Source organism: Gobio gobio (genome assembly GCF_949357685.1).
Source record: "Gobio gobio genome assembly, chromosome: 5".
Lineage (NCBI taxonomy): Eukaryota > Metazoa > Chordata > Actinopteri > Cypriniformes > Gobionidae > Gobio > Gobio gobio.
The window spans coordinates 55,197,421-55,220,202 of record NC_137101.1 but is presented as its reverse complement, the minus strand read 5'-3'; the positions used below and the strand labels follow the sequence as shown (position 1 = coordinate 55,220,202).

Here is a 22,782-nt window from a genome sequence, read left to right as displayed (position 1 = left end):
GTGCCTGACCCATTATTTCCTGGTCCTGCCGGACCCGCCCCAAGATGTTTACATCGGAGCAGACCTCCTGGTTTGCCTCCGGGCTCTTGTGGACACGTTTAACAAAGTGGTATGGGCCCCATCGACTTTACAGCCACACGTTTCCATCAGTCATGACAACCTCATGTCAGGACAGACCATCCTGGAGGTCTGCACCCTAGTCAAGGAACGGTGATACCAGCATACACCAAAGGGGTCGCTGTTCGGCTCAACATGCGATGTGGTCAAACCTTAAACCACACGCTGGGTTTCTTCCAACCCTCACCTGAGTGTGTGGAACTCGGACTCACACTTGAAGCCACACCCCTCACTGAAATGTCATCTCGTGTAGTCTACATCCTCTTCAACAACTGCACAGCAACTGACATCAACATTCCCAAGGCCTACCAGCTAAGATGGCTAGTGAGCCATGACTTTCATGACTTTGAACTTGTACTACCCATCATTGGGTCCATTCCACCTGCACTGATACCGGAAGGGAGTACAGATAACACACTGTTCACTGCACCCTTCAAGTTCATTGCCATCACGTCTGTCATGTCGATGACCAAAGACCAGGTGTGCCGAACGGAGCTGACCGAGGACAGTCACCTCGCAGTATACACAGTCTCCCACCAGGCTGTCGGTGAGACTGATGAACCTGCTACACCTCTCAATACCAACCTGACTGATGACACATACGGAGGAACCGTACCCAGGTTTTGAGTCCCAAGTACAGCAAATTCTACGAGACGCTGACGCGCTCCAGAGCGAGACAGACCGTCAAAGACTCAGACTCAGTCCTTTATAAGTTCAAAGAATCATTTGCCAAAGACTCTTTAGACTGTGGTCTCACCAACCTCCACACGGTGCGCATCCCAACGCACCCTGATGCGCCTCCCACTTTCGTCAAGCAATACAACATTCCCATCGCCTCACACGAACCAGTGCAGGAGATCATCGAATCCATGCTTGAGGAAGGTGTCATCTGTCCTTGCAACAGTACCTATTCGAGTCCAATCTGGCCGGTCCTGAAATCCAGCGGCAAATGGAGACCCACGATTGATTACCGGAGACTGAATCAACAGGTGCCGTTGTCAAGATGGCCTATGACCCAGCTAGAACAAGAAAAACAAGAAAAAAGGGGAGCCACAATCTTCTCTACATTTGATGTGGCCTCTGGATTCTGGACCATTCCGGTGCACCCAGAAGACCAACACAAGCTAGCATTCACATTCGGCAACCGACAATTCACTTTCAACAGGTGTCCGTTCGGCTATGCCAACTCACCAGCTGAGTTCAACATCTTTCTGAACAAAGCCTGTCCAGACGCCAGAGTAAGAGACAACCTGATCTATGTAGATGACGTTCTCATGAAGAGCACAACGGTGGCCGACCACCTGAACGAAATGACTATGTTTTGAACCAGCTATCCGCAGCCGGTGCCAAGATCGCCCTCCACAAAGGACAGTGGTGCCGGACCAAGGTCAACTACGTGGGCCTGCTAGTCGGATCCCAAGGCATTGAACCTCAGTCAAACCGTATTCATGCCATTCAAAACATCAAGCCTCCTACTAACGTCTCTGAGCTGCGCAGTTTTCTAGGGGTATGCAATTATTCCCGACAGTTCAACGAAAACTACTCAGACATTGCCAGACCTCTAACAGCCCTGCTGAAGAAAGACTGCCCTTTCCTCTGGTCAGACGCTCAAGAACACGCCATGACGGCACTAAAAAGACATTTATGCACAGCTCCATTCCTTGCTTACCCCGATCCACAGAAGGAATTCTACCTGGAAGCCGGGTTTTCCGACCAATGTCTCAGCGCTGGCCTATATCAACGACATGACCAAGACAAGAAGGTGGTCGCATATGCCAGAAAAACGCTTCTCCCACCAAAGTGCAAGTTCTCAGACTGTGAAAAAGCTCTGTTCTGCACGGTGTGGACCATTCAACGATTCTCCAACTACATTGGGGCACAGAAAGTTATCATTGAGACTTGCCACCAGCCCGTAATGTTCCTCAACAGCCAACGCATCCGAGATGGCGTTGTCACTAATTCACGTATAGCCACGTGGTTAATGGCCCTCCAGGGACGCAACGTTGAGGCACGGTATGCACAGAATCAAAAGTCTGCACTGGGCAATGGCCTGGCTGCATGCCAAAACTGCTCTGATAACACGCCTGTTGCTGCAGCGGATGCACAAGAACCCCAACAACAACAACTGACCTGCCACAGATACTTTGAACCGAATGCGTGCCAGGGCATGCCCACGGCCTACATCGATGGGTGCTCCTACAACCACGACGGCATCCTCAAGGCAGGTGCAGGAGTGCTGTGGGTGAACGATAAGCCGTGCCCACCACAACGCTTCAAGTTGGTCCCCAGTCATCGCAATATGCAGAGATAGCAGCTATCCTCATAGCCCTACAGATCGCATCAGCCCATGACATCAGAGAACTGCTCATCTGTTCAGACTCTAACTATGCCAGACTCAGATTCGTGTGCCACCTTCAAAGCTGGAAACAGAATGGTTTCAAAACCGCTAACAACAAACCAGTCAAACACCAACACCTGTTCCAGGAATGTGACAACATCACAAGAACACGACCTGACAGTGTACTGGAAGAAGGTAAAAGCACACTCGAAGCTACCAGGTCTTGACAAAGACTTAAATGACCAAACTGACGCCCTCGTCAAAACGGGCGTACTACACAGCGACATGTGGGTACCCCCAAACCCCACATCCAGCCCCAACGTTGCAGTGCCAACCCGCAGCAAGCGACCGGCACCGGCTACAATGCCCGCCTCGCAGCCGCTATCGCTTACTCAGCAGATTTCCAACAACGACATTGCGGATATGCAAGCCTCTGACACTGCAATAAAGACAATTATTGACCACCTCTCTGACCCCTCCTGCCACCCTATCGCTGACTCTGAGCTCACTGATGACTCAGGCCTCAGACATTTACATAACTCCAGACACATGTTGCGTATACAGGACAACATTCTGTGGTTTGCGCCCGATGACAGCACAGCGCCAAGGCTTGTGGTGCCACAGTCGCAAAGGGGGGTGATGCTAATGTACGCCCACGACACACCATGTGCTGGACACCACGGCACCAGAGCCACGTATGACACACTGAAACAGGTGGCATATTGGCCCGGGATGCAACAAGATGTGGCAGAGTATGTCAGAGAGTGCCTGGTTTGCTGCCAGTTCCAACCAGCAAACCCGAACCACAGAGCCCCACTGCAATGCAGAGGGATCACGTTCCTGTGGTCAGACCTACAAATCGACTGGGTGGGACCCCTGCCCAGGTCCGCAAGAGGCAACAAGTACTTCCTCACGGTGGTCTGCCAGTTTACAAATGTGTCTGCCAGCACCCAACGACACCGCCCAAACCACGGCATACCTCCTGATGAACCACATTTTCTCCCGGTTTTGATTGCCACTGAGAGTCAACTCAGACAGAGGCACCCATTTCACGGCCGAGATCATGCAACAGATCTGGAAATGCCAAATAGGAGTACGGGCTAAACTTCACGTAAGCCACCATCCAATCTCGTCCGGCCAGGTCGAGAGATCGAACCGAACGGTGGTCGCCATGTTGAAAAAGTATGTGTCTGCTAACCAGAAGGACTGGGATATGAAACTGAGATGACTCTGCCACTTCACTTTCTGTACCAACCCGGAGACTCCAATCTTGTCACCGCTTACACTACATTCCAGTACCTCGAGGAGCTCCATAGACACTTAAAAGCAACCTTCGCTTTTGCCCAACAACACCTGCAGAAAAGCGCTGAAGGTCAGAAAGCATATTACGACCGGGGAGCATCACACCAGGAACTGGATGTGGGCGACAAGGTCTTGTACTACTGTTCAACCCGCCACCTTTGACAGGCCCCCGGCGTTTGTCAAAGAAATTTCTGCCTCACTGGACGGGACCACATGAGAGTAGGAACAAACTCTCCCCAGTAGCGTACCAGCTAAACCGGGGCCCAGAGAACCAGTTCTCAAATGGGTCCACCGGAACCAGATTAAGAGACATGTGGCCACTAGCAGAGAAAGACGGGGAGGGGCCAATGCAAGCTAAAACTCAATAACCGAAGTGAAAAGACTGTCACATTCAACCCGGGACAAACCTTGCTGACCTGTTCCTTCTCTCTCTCCCCTGCTCCTCCCTACCGCTCTCTCTCTCTTGCCTGTAATAGGATGCGGCTGTGGATCATCCTCCTGTGCCTCCAGTCAACCAGAGGCCAGCCGCCACCAGACATCATCACCCCAGGTCCAGCCTCGGGCATTGTATTGAGAGGACAACCGGGGCTCCTGATTACCAATTGCCGGACGCACACCCAGAAAGTGTACGTTCGACTCGACCCTCGTAACGTCTACAGAGCACACTACCCCCACGCAGTAGCCCAGTACAGCTGGGCCGGTGCCCGTTGGACAGAAGATTCTGTCCTCCATGCAGAGGCCGATGTCAAGCATATGCTCAACCAACTGGAGAAGATGACAGTCACCCAAGCAGAGTTAGGCGGACACAACCGCCGCTCCAAACGGTTCCTGGGAGCGTTGCTCGGAGCCACTGCCGCCGTTGGAACTCTGTTTAACATTGGCATGTCCAGTGTCAACGCCGTAAACATAGCCACGATAAGACAGCATGTGGCTGAAATTCAGACTGAACTTCCACAGCTAAAAGAGCAACTCACCACACAGAGTGCAGCTTTACAGACCGTCGGCAAGACATTGAGAGGAACGGTGGTAATTCTAAACACTCACAGTGTCCTGTTGAACCAGACTGTGAACTCCATGAAACAGCTGTTTACAGTCTTCCAGAATGACTTTGCTCAAACGCAGCTGGTCACTGCCTTAATGACTGACATTCTACGGGAAGTAAGCTCCTCCATCGACAGCTTAGCCATGGGTAGAATCCCACCATACCTTATACCCTTAAGCCTGGTGCAAAGTGTGCTGGCGTCCGCTATCAACGCACCCACCGACTCTCTGCAAATACACCTTGCCTACTCTCTGGGTAGCGCCATTCCCCTTTATGTGGACCCCGAGCAGAAGGAGATGGGCTTCCTTGTTAACTTACCCATCATCGAGTCGAGCCGAATCTACCGACTCAAAGACATTGTCAATGTGGGTTTTTGGAAGGGTAACACACACCTTAAGGTGCGCACTCCCGAAGTGGTCGCCTACCACGACAGCGATACACAGCTGTACTTAGCCCCGAACCTGCACGTGTACCCTGACTAAAGACATTCATTATCTCTGCCCCAGCAAACCATTCCTCAGAGACAACACCGAGGGAATCTGGGGATTGCAACCGATGATCAGCGACACCCGCTGCCCTGCCGACGCCACGCCTCGTACCCAAGTCACCGAGACACAGGCAGAGATCGTAGGTGACAGGTGGCTTGTCAACACTCCAGTGCGTACCGCTACGCTGATCTACAACCAGCATGACACCGCCACCCGCATCGATTTGCTTGACCATAGCATGTGGATCCAAGTACCGCGAGGGGCCATTCTCCACCTGGACGATTTGGCTTTGTACCATCTTCCAAGTGAAGAGTATAAGTCAGAGCTAGAAATCTCAGCCATTTTCAAGGACCACAACTTCACCCTAGATCCAGAACTAGAACGATGGATTGAGAAGGGGGGGCCTCAGCTCATTGACATTGCTCCCCTCGACACAGCCCTCCAAGCATGGTCTCAGTTGCCTATCCTGAATACCTCGCCTGTTGCCCAAACCTGGACCGCAGCTGACACTGCGCTATGTATCTCTATGATCATCGGCAATACCCTAACCCTGGGCATAGCCTTCCTTCTGTACAGGAAATTCAACGAGGCGAGAACCTCTACAGCGAAACTCACGACAGCTGTGTCTGGAGGTCTCCGATGGAAATCCCGGAGGGAGGTTCCCACGCCAGAAGCAGATGCGAACCTCATCGAGCTGGCTCCCCAGCCATAACGAACACCTGCTCTCCAACCGTCCCAATTCACTTGCCATCCAACCATTGTGATGGGGGTTGTCCGATAATGTCCATAGGACATCATCCGACAAAAGGGGGGACTGTAGCAGTACTGATTCAATCAGCCATCTGGCAGGATGTCCAAATCTTGAACTCCCGCATCAGCATCTCGTGACGTTTCTAATCAGATCATACTAAACAAAGGGTCTTTATGTTGACTGGCTATCTAAGTTAATTAACAACCCAAAACACTATCATCTCTCCGCAAGAGATTCGAGCATTGGACTTTTTAGCCCCAAGATATTCACGTGTTTGTACACCCTTTGTGCGAATGGGCGAACAATACATAGACACAGGACTGTTTTGCGTGACTCATCTCACACATCTGCCTTATAGGAACCATGTGGATCAAAACAGCCTCCATAATGTTTAAATATATATATTGTGTTGATTTGATGTCTTTATACGATGTATTAAAACAGCTAGGATGTTTACTGTATGTAAATCAAACTTTGTACGCCCGTAACTGTGGAAATCCTGTAACTCTGCACTCTCAAATCGCAGAATGATCGGTGCGGTATCTTTCAAACCGCAGAAACCCTACTGTACCGAATCTCTTTCACAAATTACCACAAGACGCATTAGTACAAAAGTACCAGCTTTCTAAGAAGAGAGGTTTAAACTTTATCACCCCTCTTGATAAGCCAAGAGGAGGGGGGGGGGGGCAAAGGACAAAGAAAAACTCGCGCCCTGGGGTCTCTCGTGCGCGATTAGATCACTCCAGAATAAAGGCGTTAGCCATTACATCCATAAGAACAGAGACTGACCGTTAACTCTCTGCGCACTTCGCCATTGAGAGAGACCACCGTGGCATTTCGCCACTACGAGAGAGCCCCTTTGCATTTCGCCATTGAGAGGAAGACCACCTTGGCATTCCGCCACAAGAGACCCCTTGGCACCCTTGCCACCACGAGAGACCAGCAGCGTTTCATCGACCAACTTCAGAGAAATCCTCCTGGAACCAGAAGATCCATACCAAACTCCCCTGACGATTCAAATTCAGACACTTACACACGAGAAGCCATAGTAATGCAAGTATTTCATTTCACAATCAAACTGCGTGTAAAAGGTTGTCTGGATTATTCCTGTTCACAGGAGTGTTAATTTCTTGAGGTCTCTTGCGAAAGGGCTGCCTCTCTCTCTCTCTCTCTCTCTCTCTCTCTCTCTCTCTCTCTCTCTCTCTCTCTCTCTCTCTCTCTCTCTCTCTCTCTCTCTCTCTCTCTCTCTCTCTCTCTCTCTCTCTCCCCATCATTCTCTTCCCCTTAATATCATTTGTTAAGTTTGATTTTTCCTTGTTGGTACCATATTGTTTGTTTTCTCCTACATGTATATGCATATTTACCCCGTGTGAATCGTAGCTTTGTATACTTTAGTTGTTTTATTAAAACCCAATAATTTAATTGAATTGAATCCGTATTGTTTTGCTCACAGAGATCGAAGTCAATGAGACGTAAGATCTTAGCTACCAACTAAGCTTGGTTTTCTTGTTACTATTTCAGTAATACAAATTGTGCAAACATAGGAAATATTATTTTTCATGATCAAGCAGATTAATGTTTCTTATAGTTTGTAAAATTGATAATTGATGAAGAAATCAATTTGGATAAGGGTTACTTTTACAAGATTAAAGGTTCCGTTATAAATTAATATTGATCTGTACAACAAGCAAATCATATTCATAGACTCATGAATATTTACACCATTTGAATTAATTATTCCCTGAAACTCGTTGTTACATTGCTAAAAGTCATGGGGCGGTGTTGATAACAAGTATCTGTGCTCCTGAATGTGCAACGTGATCTCTGCTCTCTGTATGCGAGTGACGTGTGTATGAGTGAGCGCTTCAAAAGCCCTGTTAACATGCACACTTTTATGTCATTCCGATTAAAATCATTCTGATTGAACGATTCTGTGGATAGTTTACATGAGTCGTTATCTAAACCGATCTGGTGTTGCTGTAAGAAACATTCTTCTGCCAGGCACAGTTGAAGTAGAAAGTGCCTGGGACAAACGCTTACAGATGAGATTACTCCAACATTATCTTCATAACTTGTTACGAAATAAAAAGTTAAACACTTCAATCAACATTATAGCATTCTGTGAGTGCCGTGTGCACTCTTCAGTGGTGGAGGCGTGTGCTGTATATCACGTTACAGAAAGACGTACACTCAAAGTAATCAGGTCGACCGGATCAGGTCGTTTACATGGTGGAATTTTTCGTTTGATCGGCTCATGGAAAGGTTTATCCAACCCCTCTCAAGCCGATAACAGTTTCATTCGGTTTGGGCATTTTTATTCCGATTGAGGTGTTTATCTGGAGCATTTTCATTCGGTTTGGACTTTTAAACCGATTACAGTGAACGCACCTCAGCGCATTAATATAGAACAATGATTCAACTGACTTGGAACTACCTGTGCATTAAACGATTTTATTGCACACCTTCCAGCCAATCAGAATCGAATATTCAGCGAACCATGGTATAAATTACTTTAGTTATTGTTAAACTAAAATGTTATGTTATAGTTTTACATAAGATTTCCAGTGAAAACACTAATAACTTGTACGCTATTGCCACCTTATGACAATAGATTTACACGTCGTATTAAATATTCTCTCATCAATGACAGTAGCTCATTGGAAAAGGATGGACAAAGCCCTTCATTTTGTTTGCACTAATAAATGCTGCTGCCTAACAGCTGCAATAACCAATAAAACTTTGTTCCATATATTTTTTCTGTATCGTCATAAATATCGTTATCGCAAATATTCTTGAAATACCGTGATATCATGTTGAGGCTAAATTGCACAAGCGAACCGTGCCACCTCTACATACGGTCCAGGGCACGTTATAGAGTGATCACACTAGTCAAATGAACCAGACATGAACCAGACATGAACCAGTCAAAAGGCACACTTCAGATCGTATTTTTGTTTTATTTTTTAAATTTGAAAATTATTTTAAATCAAAAATCTATATTACCCAGGAGAAGTGATTAACTCCTGCCTTTTCCTCCTTTTCCTGACATTTTCTATCATTAATGACACAATGCTTTCCCGCCATTTTTGTTTGATCAGTTCATGGAAAGGTTTATCTCAAGCCGATTACAGTTTCATTCTGTTTGGGCATTTTTATTCCGATTGAGGTGTTTATCTTTCCCGCAATCATCAAACATTATTCAGCAAAGCTGTTTAACGTTATTGAATGAAATGTTGAGCCCATGAAGAGGTATAAGAAATATGTAAGGTATAAGAAGTATAAAATGCAAGTTTTCACCAACATTCACCATTGATTTAATAACACAACGATAACTGTAACCATGGTATTGTGGCGGAAATAGTCAAATGTTTTTACATTGTTCATTTCAGGGTTCCTAGACTTTTTAAGTGCTTGACACTTTTCCAGCACTTTAAACCTCTAAATATTATTCATTTTAAATGTTTTAATGCTGAGGCAGCTGACAGGTACCGGCAGGCTAAACAGATGGTTGTGGAGGCAAAAACTAGGACCTGGGAGGAGTTCGGTGAGGCCATGGAAAAGGACTATCGGCTGGCCTCGAAGAGATTCTGGCAAACCGTCCGGCGCCTCAGGAGGGGGAAGCAGTGCCCTACCAACGCTGTTTACAGTGGCGATGGGCGGCTGTTGACCTCAACTGGGGATGTTGTCGGACAGTGGAAGGAATACTTCGAGGATCTCCTCAATCCCGCCTTCACGTCTTCCATTGAGGAAGCAGAGGCTGGGGGCTCAGAGGAGGACTCGTCCATCACCCAAGCTGAAGTCACCGAGGTGGTCAAGAAACTCCTCGGTGGCAAGGCACCGGGGGTGGATGAGATCCGCCCTGAGTACCTCAAGTCTCTGGATGTTGTGGGGCTGTCTTGGCTGACACGCCTCTGCAGCATCGCGTGGCGGTCAGGGACAGTGCCTCTGGGATGGCAGACCGGGGTGGTGGTCCCTCTTTTTAAGAAGGGGGACCGGAGGGTGTGTTCCAACTATAGGGGGAATCACACTTCTCAGCCTCCCCGGGAAAGTCTATGCCAGGGTACTGGAGAGGAGAATTCGGCCGATAGTGGAACCTCGGATTCAGGAGGAACAGTGTGGTTTTCGTCCCGGTCGTGGAACACTGGACCAGCTCTATACCCTCTATAGGGTGCTGGAGGGTTCATGGGAGTTTGCCCAACCAGTCCACATTTGTTTTGTGGATTTGGAGAAGGCATTTGACTGTGTCCCTCGCGGCATCCTGTGGAGGGTGCTCGGGGAATATGGGGTCCAGGGTCCTTTGCTGAGGGCTGTCCGGTCCCTGTATGACCGAAGCAGGAGTTTGGTCCGCATTGCCGGCAGTAAGTCAGACTTGTTCCCAGTGCATGTTGGACTCCGGCAGGGCTGCCCTTTGTCGCCGGTTCTGTTCATAATTTTTATGGACAGAATTTCTAGGCGCAGCCAAGGGCCGGAGGGTGTCAGGTTTGGGGACCACATGGTTTCGTCTCTGCTCTTTGCGGATGACGTTGTCGTGTTGGCCCCTTCTAACCAGGACCTTCAGTATGCACTGGGACGGTTTGCAGCCGAGTGTGAAGCGGCTGGAATGGGGATCAGCACCTCCAAATCCGAGGCCATGGTCCTCAGTCGGAAAAGGGTGGCTTGCCCACTTCAGGTTGGTGGAGAGTTCCTGCCTCAAGTGGAGGAGTTTAAGTATCTAGGGGTCTTGATCACGAGTGAGGGGAGGATGGAACGGGAGATTGACAGACGGATCGGTGCAGCTTCTACAGTAATGCAGTCGATGTACCGGTCTGTCGAGGTGAAGAAAAAGCTAAGCCTTAAGGCGAAGGACACGCTGGAGGGACTATGTCTCCCGGCTGGCCTGGGAACGCCTCGGTGTCCCCCCGGAAGAGCTAGAGGAAGTGTCTAGGGAGAGGGAAGTCTGGGCATCTCTGCTTAGACTATTGCCCCCGCGACCCGGCCTCGGATAAAGTGGAAGAAGATGGATGGATGGATGGATGGATGGATGGATGGATTTAATGTGTTTAAGTCAAGTCAAGTCAACTTTATTTATATAGCGCTTTTAACAATGTAGAATGTTTCAAAGCAGCTTTACAGAGTTAAACAGGAAAATAATGCAGCATAATTTTATTAAGCTGTATAGCCATTTGATGTCATCAGTTCATTTCAATTTCCATACGGTGACAGTGTGGGCTTTAGATCAATAATTAGATAGGTAATTTAGTTTATATGGTTAATTTAGTTTATTAATTAGATTTATTTCGATGTTTAGTTGAAAAATATAGTGTCCCCAACTGAGCACGCCAAGCCAAAGGCAACAGTGGCAAGGAAACCAAAACCCCATCAGGTGACCTAATGGAGAAAAATAAACCTTGGGAGAAACCAGGCTCAGTCGGGGTGCCAGTTCTCCTCTGGCCAATTAACAAACAGCGTATTATTATTATTATTCTGGCAGCTTTACAGGTCAGAGGTCATAATAGATCGGAATATTTGACTGGAGGCAACTGGAGGCAACACGCTGGAGACGGGTTTATTGAGGATGACGTTGATTAAATAATTATTAAAGTGCAATATTCGAATGATCGGAGGCAACACGCTGGAGACGGGTTTATTGCGGATGACATGTAGATTTAAGTATTATTTAATTGTAATATTCCAAAACATTATTTGTTAACCACACCAGTGGTTACCTCTCAGGTGGGTCATTCAGGGTGTCGTGGAGGGGTGAGGTGTCTAAGTTGCAACATCTAGATACTGGGGTGCCTCAGGGCTCAGTGCTTGGACCACTTCTCTTCTACATCTACATGTCATCATTAGGAGCTCTCATTCAGAAACATGTTTTTTCCTATCACTGCTATGCTGATGACACTCAACTCTACCTCTCATTCCAATCAGATGATCCAATGACCCGGTAGCTGCTCGCATCTCAGCCTGCCTGACAGACATTTCTTGCTGAATCAACTCAACCTTGCAAAGACAGAACTGCTTGTGGTCTCGACCAACCCGAAACTAGGTTCATCAAGCATAATGAACAGCCATGAACCTTGGAGTTGTGATTGTTGATCTGTTGAACTTCACTGACCCCAATGCTAGAACTGCCAGGTCCATCAGATTTGCCTTATACAACGTTAGGAGGATCAGGCTCTTCCTGTCGGAGCATGCTTCACAACTCCTTGTACAAGTTCTTGTTCTATCCAGACTGGACAATTGTAATGCTCTCTTGGCAGAATTTCCAGCATCACTGTCAAAATTCTGCAACTGATCCAGTATGCTGCAGAAAGAGTGGTCTTTAACAAGCCGAAGAGCGAGCATGTCACACCTCTCATAAAATTGTGCTGATTGCCAATAGACGTCAGCATGAAATACAAGGCACTGATGTTTGCCCACAGAACAATCCCTGGCTCTGCACCCCTATACCAAACTCATTACTTCAGACTTACGTGTCCTTCAGAAGCTTGCAGTGAACAATGCCTTATGGTGCTATTCCAAAGAGACACAAAATCATTTTCACCAACCTTTAACGTGACCGTTCCCTGCTGGTAGAATGACCTTCTCAACACACCTGCTGATTCTTTAGCCATTTTTAAGACACTTCTGCAACATTTGACCCATTAATATTAACACTTGCTATTCCATATGTATTAGAGCCCGACCGATATATCGGCGGGCCGATATTATCGGCTGATATTAGGCTTTTTCCAAACTATCGGTATCGGCATTTATGATGGCCGATAAATGAATATTTTTTTAAAAATAAAAAAACCGGACGAAACACCTCTCAAACACATTGAGTGTTGGCGTTTCATAGTTTGTCCACCAGAGGGCGCTCTACAACGTGCCGGCTGGCAACACCACCAGCTGATCCAGTAGAGTCATGCTGAGCTTCAGCGCTCTGAGCGCTGCATTCACAACACAGATCATCCGCGAAATGCATGTAAGTTGGCAACGAGACATACATTGCTTGAATTGAATAACAGTTAAAAGAACATCCCCATCAGTTCTCTTAACTCAAATAACATGACACAATTTGTAACTGCCAAGTCCAGTTTTGCTGTTACATGTAAGCCAAGAGAGCTGGTAATTACGCTAGGTTACAGTTGACTGACTTATTTTACCTCGGACAATGTGACTGAATAAAATGTATTTCTTTAATAGTCTGACAGTTTGACATCATGAGACGTATCATCTCTCCCCTGCCCGTTATTTTGAAAAAGTATACATATTTCTAAATTATAACTTATCATAGACGCTAACCACAAAGCTAGCTAATGCCATGGCTATCAGTGGGAGACTGCTAACATTAATGCGCCTTGAAAAACACAACAAACTTATTCTGCCTAAATAAAGTAATGATTACTGTATTTATAACTAGTATATTTGTAGTTCCAGTCTCTGCATTGTAAATCGTAAGTTAGGCTCGTGAAGAGTGAACGAAAGTGCGTGACTTCGTTCAGACGCCGCATTAACGAGTCAAATAATGGATTACACGAGTCATCATCAGTAACGTTAGTAGATTTTAGAAGGCAGGCAGCAAATGATGATTGAAAATGGTTTGTGGTAGCTTGATGGATAGAATTAAAAGTGCATGTAAAGGGATAAGCAAGTTGACATTGTAATTATAAGGTGGCTCATATTTATACTGTATATAGTTTATGTTTTGCTGTTGTTGTTATTTATCAGAACTTCTAGAACTTAACTGAATATTTTTTTTTCCAGTCTTGCTAAAAGTTATATTTATAAAGCTTACCACATCTATTAATACTGGTAACTTTGATTTTTTGTTTTTGTTAGCCTATTGTGTTTTCGTCCAAACGACTTTAAGTTTCATATCTTAAGTTTGTATTTTTATACATTTTATTTATCAGAACTTTAATATATTTTATGTTCCTCTGTTCTGTTGTAACAATAAAACAAACAAGTTTATTTTTAAACTGCATTATCATATTATTTTAGAGAGGCTGAGGGATCATGAATAACTACAAATAACTGATGTATAAGGGAAATCTGTTTGTGTTTTTTTACGCGTTTCTGTTATTTTATTTTTTTATTTTTTATATATATCGGCTGATATATCGGAATATCGGATTTTTAAGTGACCAAATATTTGTATCGGTATCGGCCTTAAAAATCCTTTATCGGTCGGGCTCTAATATGTATATTTAAAAAAACTTGCTACATGTACTATCCTAACTGGGACTGATCACAGCACTTGTATATTGTTACCCTATTGTTGGTTAATTAGTTCTATTGCTCTCCTCATTTGTAAGTCACTTCGGATAGCATGATATGCTAAATGATTAAATGTAAATTTAAGATTTAAGAACAAAAAGACATTACATTACCACTATAGCTAGTAGATGGCAGCAGAGCAGGACTTATTACTGCAGGGGTCTCCAAACACGGTCCTGGAGGGCCGCTGTCCTGCAGAGTTTAGCTCCAACCCCAAATAAACACACCTGAACCAGCTAATCAGTGTTTTGTTAGGCCCTAGTTAGATACTGATTAGCTGGTTCAAGTGTGTTTATTTGGAGTTGGAGCTAAACTCTGCAGGACAGTTTGGAGACCCCCTTGCACTATTACTGGGTCTTTCCTGGTTCAAAAATGGGTCTTCAGACAGACATGGTCATCCACACACAGAGTGATCCGTGAGCCCAGTACTGACAGTAAAGTTTGAGATTTTTGCTTATCTTATTTTGATATCTCATATTATGTATGATCTCTTACCTTGGTATTTGTTTCAATTGTTCCTCATTGTTTAAACATGGTTGATCATTCTATCTTTTCTTCCGGACTGTGACTGTTATAGGCTATGCAATTATCAGACAGATATTACCTGACACTCTTACCGTCATCCTCCCACTGTCTAGCTTCCGGCGGACCGCATTACTTTATAACGTGTTAAATATAGATATTTTACTAAAACAAACCCATCGTTTCACTTCAGAATGCATTTATTAACCCCCGGAGCCGTATGGATTACTTCTATAATGGATGGATGCTCTTCTTTGGGTCAAATTTTGGGCTGTCATTTACTGCCACTATAATGCTTGGATTAGCCCGGACATTTTTTTAAAGGGGTCATGAGTTGAGAAATAAACTTTCCCCAAAGCTTTTGATTTATAAAAGGTCATGGTAATATAAGAAGTTTCAGAGCTGAAAACTTCCTTGTTAGTCAAAGAAAAGCTTTAATTGACAGCTGGCTCAACAAACAAGTGATCTGCAAATGTTCTTCCCTGTGACATCAGAGATTAGTGAAATGCCACCACAACCGAAAAAGACAAACGCCTGATTCTGTAGCACCACCCACCAATTTGTGCATGACATGTAATAGATAAATAACATAGGCCTACGTGGAGCTAAACCGGATCGAACTTCCAAGCAATAAACATGCCGCATACGATTAATTGGGATTCCAATATTAGGAATGCATGGTTGAACTTAATTTTTATTGATGATCCAGCTCACGTGGGTTAGACAATGCGCGTTTGTTTGCTTCATTTCACTGTGGGTTCGTTTGTAAAAAAAATAAAAAAAAACGGTCGAGACTGGCTTTGCAGACAGAATGAGATTCCCAACAGGAATGATGCAACACAATTATGTGAGTAAAACTGTTTGAAAAAGATTGTTTGATATCTACATATTATGTGTCTAACTAAGCATAACTGTGGTGGAAATTTTTAATCGTAGAAGAAAGTTAATTATCATTTAATCATAATGCATGAGTTTATTGTTCACATTTATCCATATATCAAAGGATCATGCATGTGCTGCTGCTATGCTTGACTGTTAAAAACCACGGAGGAGGAGCAAAGTGACCAGCTCATAACCTTAGAGGTCACCGTCCACCTAAATGTGGGTCTCATGACCCTAGGGGTCATGGTATATCTAATTTTGAGGGTCCAAGTGTTTGCATGAAAGACATATGGGGTAATTTGAGGATGTGTGGAAAATTACAGAAAGAGGCTGACCTTGGGAAGGGTTACAGGGGAAATTCAATTGTTTAGTCCGGCAGACATCGCTCTGCAGAAATTCAGGATGGCTATAAGACCGTTGCCTCTTCTTTTGCAAAAGAATAAACCATTTTATTACATTTACTAAGATTTGTCTCTTATATCAGAGGTTGATTAAAAAATTGCCGCAACATAACTGTTACAGGCTTGAGTATCCTTTGTATTTGAGGTGTTGTTGGTTCATTGTCCTGAGATTCGGGATCAGACTAGAACATGTATGGGCCAAGGCTCGCAAAAAGCCTGATGTTCAAAATGTATTCCCGTCCTGCCCGATGGGCTATCTTAAATTGTTAACCATTCCTTTCTTAATATGCGCACTCTCTTGACTTATTATTTGATGGAAAAATTAAATTGCGGAAGTTTTGAACATGTTGATTTGTCTGCAGTGACGTTTTCGTACTTGTGTGTGCGTTAGTGATGCGGATTGCGATTATATTCACCGATCGGACGGGCTAAGTAATAAAAAATAACATCCCAATTAATCGTGGGTGGATGAGAGATAAATCATTGTGTTTATTTGATTGACACATTGCGAGCCCTGTGGGCGAATTACTCCGTTTGCCGTTTTTCCACACATTTCCACTACAATTCCCCACATGTAGTGACGGGGGAGTCGAAGCTCATTATAATATGCAAAACTGTTATCCAATCATAGCAGTGGGCGTTTACTTCCAGGTCTTCAGTGCAGCACGCCCATTTAAAAACAAAAACAAAAAAACAAGCGTTTCAGGAGCTAGGCTCAAAACCAGGGAAGACCAATAGCCTATAACTTATTCATTATGTATTTTAATGTAAAAACCACACGAACGTCATAAGTTTACCTCGGAAAACAATATACTAAAATAAAAAAGCCAGTTCATGACCCCTTTAATATAAATACGAATGTATGGCTTGAGGGTGATTTTTTAATGAACTATCCCATTAAAGGGTTAGTTCACCCAAAAATGAAAATTATGTCATTAATTACTCACCCTCATGTCGTTCGACACCAATAAGACCTCCGTTCATCTTCGGAACACAAATGAAGATATTTTTGTTGAAAGCTGATTGCTGAGAAAGGCCTCAGCAAGCCCTCCATAGGGATTCAGTACACTTACACTCACAAGACCCATAAAAGGCACTAAAAACGTCATTAAAAAGTCCATCTCACTGTAGTGGCTCTACAATAATTTTACAAAGCGCCTACAATAGTTTTTGTGCGCAAAAAAAAAATTCTAAATAACGACTTTATTCAACACGAACTTTGGCCTTTGCCGTGAACTCACGAAGCACCATGACGCATGCGTGAGAATATGACGCAGATCTAGCGTTTGGACACATAACCCAGAAGCGAGGAGGAGATGTGTTTAAAAGCAGAGGAAGACGCGCCGTATCGAAGCTGTTGAATTCTACATTGATCGTGCTTTAGGTCTCGGCGTAGGGCTCAAAATGGGACTAAATCTATTTCATGGATTCCCGAACGCCGGATCTGCGTCATATTCTCGCGCATGCGTCATGGTGCTTCGTGAGTTCACGGCAGAGGCCAAAGTTTGTGTTGAATAAAGTCGTTATTTTTAATTTTTTTTGCGCACAAAAACTATTGTCGTCGCTTTGTAAAATTATTGTAGAGCCACTGTTGTGAGATGGACTTTGTAACAATGTTTTAGTGCCTTCTATGGGTCTTGTGAGTGTAAATGTACTGAATCCCTATGGAGGGCTTGCTGAGGCCTTTCTCAGCCATCAGCTTTCAACAAAAATTTCAACTAACCCTTTAATGAAGGGGTGTCTGATTTGACAAAAACTTGAGCTGACAGTAGAGTAGCTTGAGATGTAAATTATGTAAATGTAATACATCACTAAATATTCAAATATATTAATCTGCCCGCATTGACACTATGTCACTATGACACATTGACACTGAACTGAGCTGGATGACATCACTGTTTTCTCCAGAGCATTATTTTCCTGTTTAACTGTGACGTTGCTTTGAAACAATCGGCATTGTAAAAAGTGCTACATAAATAAAGTTGACTTGACAACAATATCTTTAAAATGTTCAAGAACCTCGGTTTTAAAGGGTGAAATTTAAATATTACTGAGTTAGAACTCTATTCTTATTTAAATTAATGAGTACTCTATTTAGATCATCACAGGTAAAAGCACACTGCAAAAAATGCTTTTCTTTTCTACAGTCCAAATCAGGGCTGCACGATTAATGGTTAAACTGATAATCACGATTATTTTGCTCAAAATCCTAATCACGATTATTCTATCAAAAAGGGTAATGTAGTTATGGCCATTTTGCATGTTCTCTACAAACCTACACTTCACCCAAAAGGCCTGTAGGTGACACACCGACTTCATTTCACCAAATATGATAATCTCATAAGATGGTAAATCAATACAAAATCAATACAATATTTTTAATGCAACAGTTCGTTTGCAGATGAGACCAAACACAGATTCAGATTGCCCTGCAAATTCGTAAAGCAAAGAACGATGCTCTTTGAATAAAAAAAATTTCCCTGGCTGTCGCCGTTATAAATAAAAAACTTAACATCACTTAATGTAGCCCACTAAGTGATATTAAAAGATTGAATTCTGCACAAACCAATGGTTATGTATAGTATGCTTTATCAGTATAATGTTTACTAAGTTTGGTCTTTTAATGTCACTGTGTGCATTAAGCCGCATTAAGCGTTTTATGGGAGGGAGGAAAATGCTTAATTAAACGTGTTGTGTTCATATTCAGCGCTCATCTGCTTTTCTGTACATAGTATGCCTTATTAGCATGGTGTTCACTAAGTTTGGTTTGTTAATAACACGGTCTTAGTTAATTAAGCCACGTTAAGATTTTTCACATTTTCATTTTCACACACACACAGCCCCTCCCCTCCATGCACAGCACCGTCTCCATGAGAACGAGTGTTCGACATTGAAAGCAAGTTAGCTAAAGGTTGGCATCTCGTGAACAGCTTTACACAATCACACATTAAAAAGTGGTATAAAAATATTTTTAATTCAGAATATAATTTTGTCAGTGTGTTAATGTCGACCCGAGAAGCGATTGCTACTTTAGAAAGTTAACTAGTCGCAAGTTTGAGGCAAAATGCACTTGGGTTGTCGAATGCTGTGATTAAAATATTAAATAATGTTATGTCATGTGTTTACACTTACACTGAATGTTTGCTGCTTCAATCCAGATGAGTAGGCTATTGTATAGGGTACATTTAGTATAGGGTGTGAAAATTGTACAGCTGTGGTATTTGTATTGCTTTAGCTCAATTTAGGTTTAGGTTTAGCTGCTGTATAATTTGGGTTTACCTGGTCTAAATGGCTCTAGGCCATTTCAGGAGCGACTCGCAGAACAGGATAGAGGATTCAGTCAATTAAAAGCGCTTGTCATTCCTGAAACTTTGCGGTATATGTGGACGTTGGTCCTCTTAAGTAACATGACAAAACTTTTCTTCAAATTGTGAATGTTGTAGCGATTATGGTCGCAGACACTATAGATGAATGAATCTTCCAAATGATTCGATCAAATGAACATCCCTTCCACAAAGCCCCAATTCAGCTCCAGGCCCCAGGAAATCGATCATCTATCACTAGGCTCCATTCTGCCCGGAGCTACTAGTTATATATTGTAATTACTTGATCTCCTATGGACTTTTGACCAAAACTTAGACAAAGAGGACAAAAGACTCGTTATGATCGCAAAACAAAGAAACAAACCAGATCTGTCTTTTCAATGACCGGTAAATGAACTCCAAGTGGCACAGCTAAAACTCCAAGCAAACTCCCAGAAAATGTTACATATTAGAGTGTATCAGATAACTGATTATTGGACTTTCATTCAAATAGCCTTCAACATAGCTTGTTAGTGTGTTTACAACTGATACACGTGACTATTATGCATGTATATCATTCCCAATTCCTGCAATTATGTAACTATTGAATGAGTGGATGAAAAGGCATTATGTTTGATACCGTTGTGTTCGTATGGATATAACCCAACAGATGAGCTGAATGAAATCTTTATAGAATTGATCATGTCCTTATAGTAAGAAATTAGGTTTAAATTTACTCTCTGCTTAAGAGCAGGAAACTAAATTACTATAGATAACCCAATTTTGTGGGAGGGGTGGAGACACAGTCACCACTGAAACCTAATTGGCCAGAACCCATCCAGGGGATGGGCAAATATTTGAATTTAACCTTAGAACACAGACGAAGACGTCGGTTCACTGTTCGTGTTCACGTCGGTGTTCACGTTCTGTTCATCGTTCAGTCAAGAGCTGTTCGCAGCGCGGTTCCAGAATCCGCCAAGCCGACGATCGGACGATTGTGGCAGACCATCAAAGAAAATGGGTTAACAGATTTCATTCAGGCCATCTGCTCTTCTCTCACTTTCCTTTCTTTTACTTAAAGTTTATTTTCTTTCCGTTAAGTCTCGGGTTCTGTTAAGTTTCGCCAATCGCCAATCTGTTTCGCCAATTCCAATCTGAATTGGTGCATTAGATCAAATTTAATAACCCGCCTAAGAAACGATAGGAGGACACATTACTGATCAATGGTTCTCTTACGAGAGGTTCTCTCGTATTGCGTAAGTTCCTTACGCTACGGGAAAGTATTCTTTCTTCGAGATTTCTGAAAAACCCAAAATTATCCTTAATTTTGTAACATTGTCAACGCAGTGCGGCAGCCTGGCAGACCATAGCAGGCTATTCCAGCGTGCTATTGGCTGCTCTGCTGGCAACTGCAGCAGCCTATCGGTGAGCCCGCGTGACGTGGCGACCAATGAGGGCGCTTCGCGCCCACCTGGCTTCATTTGCCTACAGGTGGGGCGTGGCCACGTGTATATAAGCAGGGCTCACGGGCTGCATATTCGATTTTCTTTTCTTCAGCGAAGCCCTTCGCATCGCTGGATCTGGAACCCGCCGCCGTGACCGCGCAGACAAGCAAGCAGAGGACAGCGCCTGAGGAAGCCGGCAGCATCGCGCCACCTTCAGCCTTCCGTGCCTGCTCTGCTATCCGGCAGCCCCATATCCTTTTACGCTCAAAGTGTTGTCGCCGCTGCGTCACACTTTTCACAAAAAGAGCCGAGCGTTGATACAAATGTCTCGTTCCACCTGCGGCTCGTGTCACGCGCAGCTCAGCTCCGGGGACCGCCATGTGATCTGCGCTCTCTGCCTGGGCCGTGATCACGCCGCCGCCGCACTCCACGCTGGCGGATGCCAAGAGTGCGAAGAACTGACGATGTCGACCCTGCGGGCTCGACTCGTCCTGTTCGAAGATGATATCCCTCCAGTCCCTGCCACGCCGCGCAAGAAGAAGCGCCGCTCGCAGCGGACTCCGGAGCTCGCAGAGAGAAGCTCGCCGGAACCTTTCCCGCCCGCTTCACTCTCGCCTTCCCCGCCCCCACCCCAGGCCGCCATTTCTGTTGCCGCCTCCGGGGATGAGGCGGATGCGGCCGCGGAACGCGCCGACAGCTGCTCCATCATGGCTTCCGACAGCGAGGACTGGTCTTCCGCATCCTCTTCAGTCCGGGGCTCCGGACGCTCTCGAGCGGGTGAGGACGCCGAACTCTTGCGCCTTCTCACCCGGGCTGTCGAGCAGCTAGGCCTCGAATGGGCCCCGCCCAAGGTGGCAGCGCCGAACCGACTTGACGGATGCTTCCTAAACAGTCGCCGCCGTGCGCCCACCTCCAGGACTGCACCCTTTTTGCCGGAGCTTCACGAGGAGCTCGCAAAGTCCTGGAATGCGCCATTCTCCGCGAGGGTCTCGTCTCAGGCTTCTTCGACGCTCTCACAAGTTGACGGCGCGGCCGAGAAAGGCTACAACGCTATCCCTCCGGTGGAAGAGGCGGTCGCAGCGCACCTTTGCCCGCCTTCTGGTTGGCGCTCAAAGGCTGCCCTCCCGTCTAAGGCCTGCAGAGTGACGTCATCGCTGATCGGCCGCGCTTTCGCTGCCTCCGGTCAAGCTGCGTCCGCTCTGCACTCTATGGCCGTGCTGCAAATCCTCCAAGCTAATCTCCTCCGCGACATGGACGAGAAATGCTGTGACGCTGAGTTAATCACGGATTTGCGAAGCGCGACGGATCTCTCCCTTCGCGCCACCAAGACCGCAGCACAGGCCCTCGGACGCTCTATGGCCTCCCTCACGGTAGCTGAGCGCCACCTCTGGCTCACGCTCGCGGACATGCGAGAAACAGAGCGCGCGGCCTTCCTAAACGCCCCGCTCTCTCCGTCTGGGCTTTTCGGACCAGCGGTCAAGGGGATCGTCGACCGTTTCTCCGAAGTGCAGAAAACGACGCAGGCCATGAACCTTTTCCTGCCTCGACGCCCCGGCGCTAGCAATAGCTCCGCTGCTCGCCGTCCTCGTGACCAGCCAGCAACGAGCTCCGCGCAGCGCCCAGCGCGGCCCCCTTCGTCTCAGAGAAGACCGAGCGGCCGCCCCAGATCGCGCTCTTCCAGCCGTGGTAAGCCGCCTCCACCTCGGGGCCCCCGGCCTAGGATCACGCTGAAGCCCGAGCCTCCAAAGTCCTCCTAGCAAGAGGCGAGAAACGACGGTTAAGTCCCGCCGCGGCCGGACCACCGTCAAAACTCTTTTTCCTGTCAGCCCCCACCAATGTGGCTGCTGCAGATGGATTTCACGCAGCCAACGAGCCGGCAAAAATGCCTTCTCGCCTGTCAACAACCGCCGTTTTTACGGCGAACCAGAGAAATCACAAAAGTTGCATT

At 45.6% G+C, this 22,782-nt stretch overlaps 1 protein-coding gene across 1 annotated transcript in view; it reads right to left on the bottom strand.

The window, feature by feature from the left end:
- The window catches only part of LOC307126578 (uncharacterized protein), a 31,156-nt gene that overhangs the window by 2,434 nt on the left and 5,940 nt on the right, over window positions 1-22,782 (bottom strand). The gene's annotated exons all lie outside the window — the stretch shown is intronic.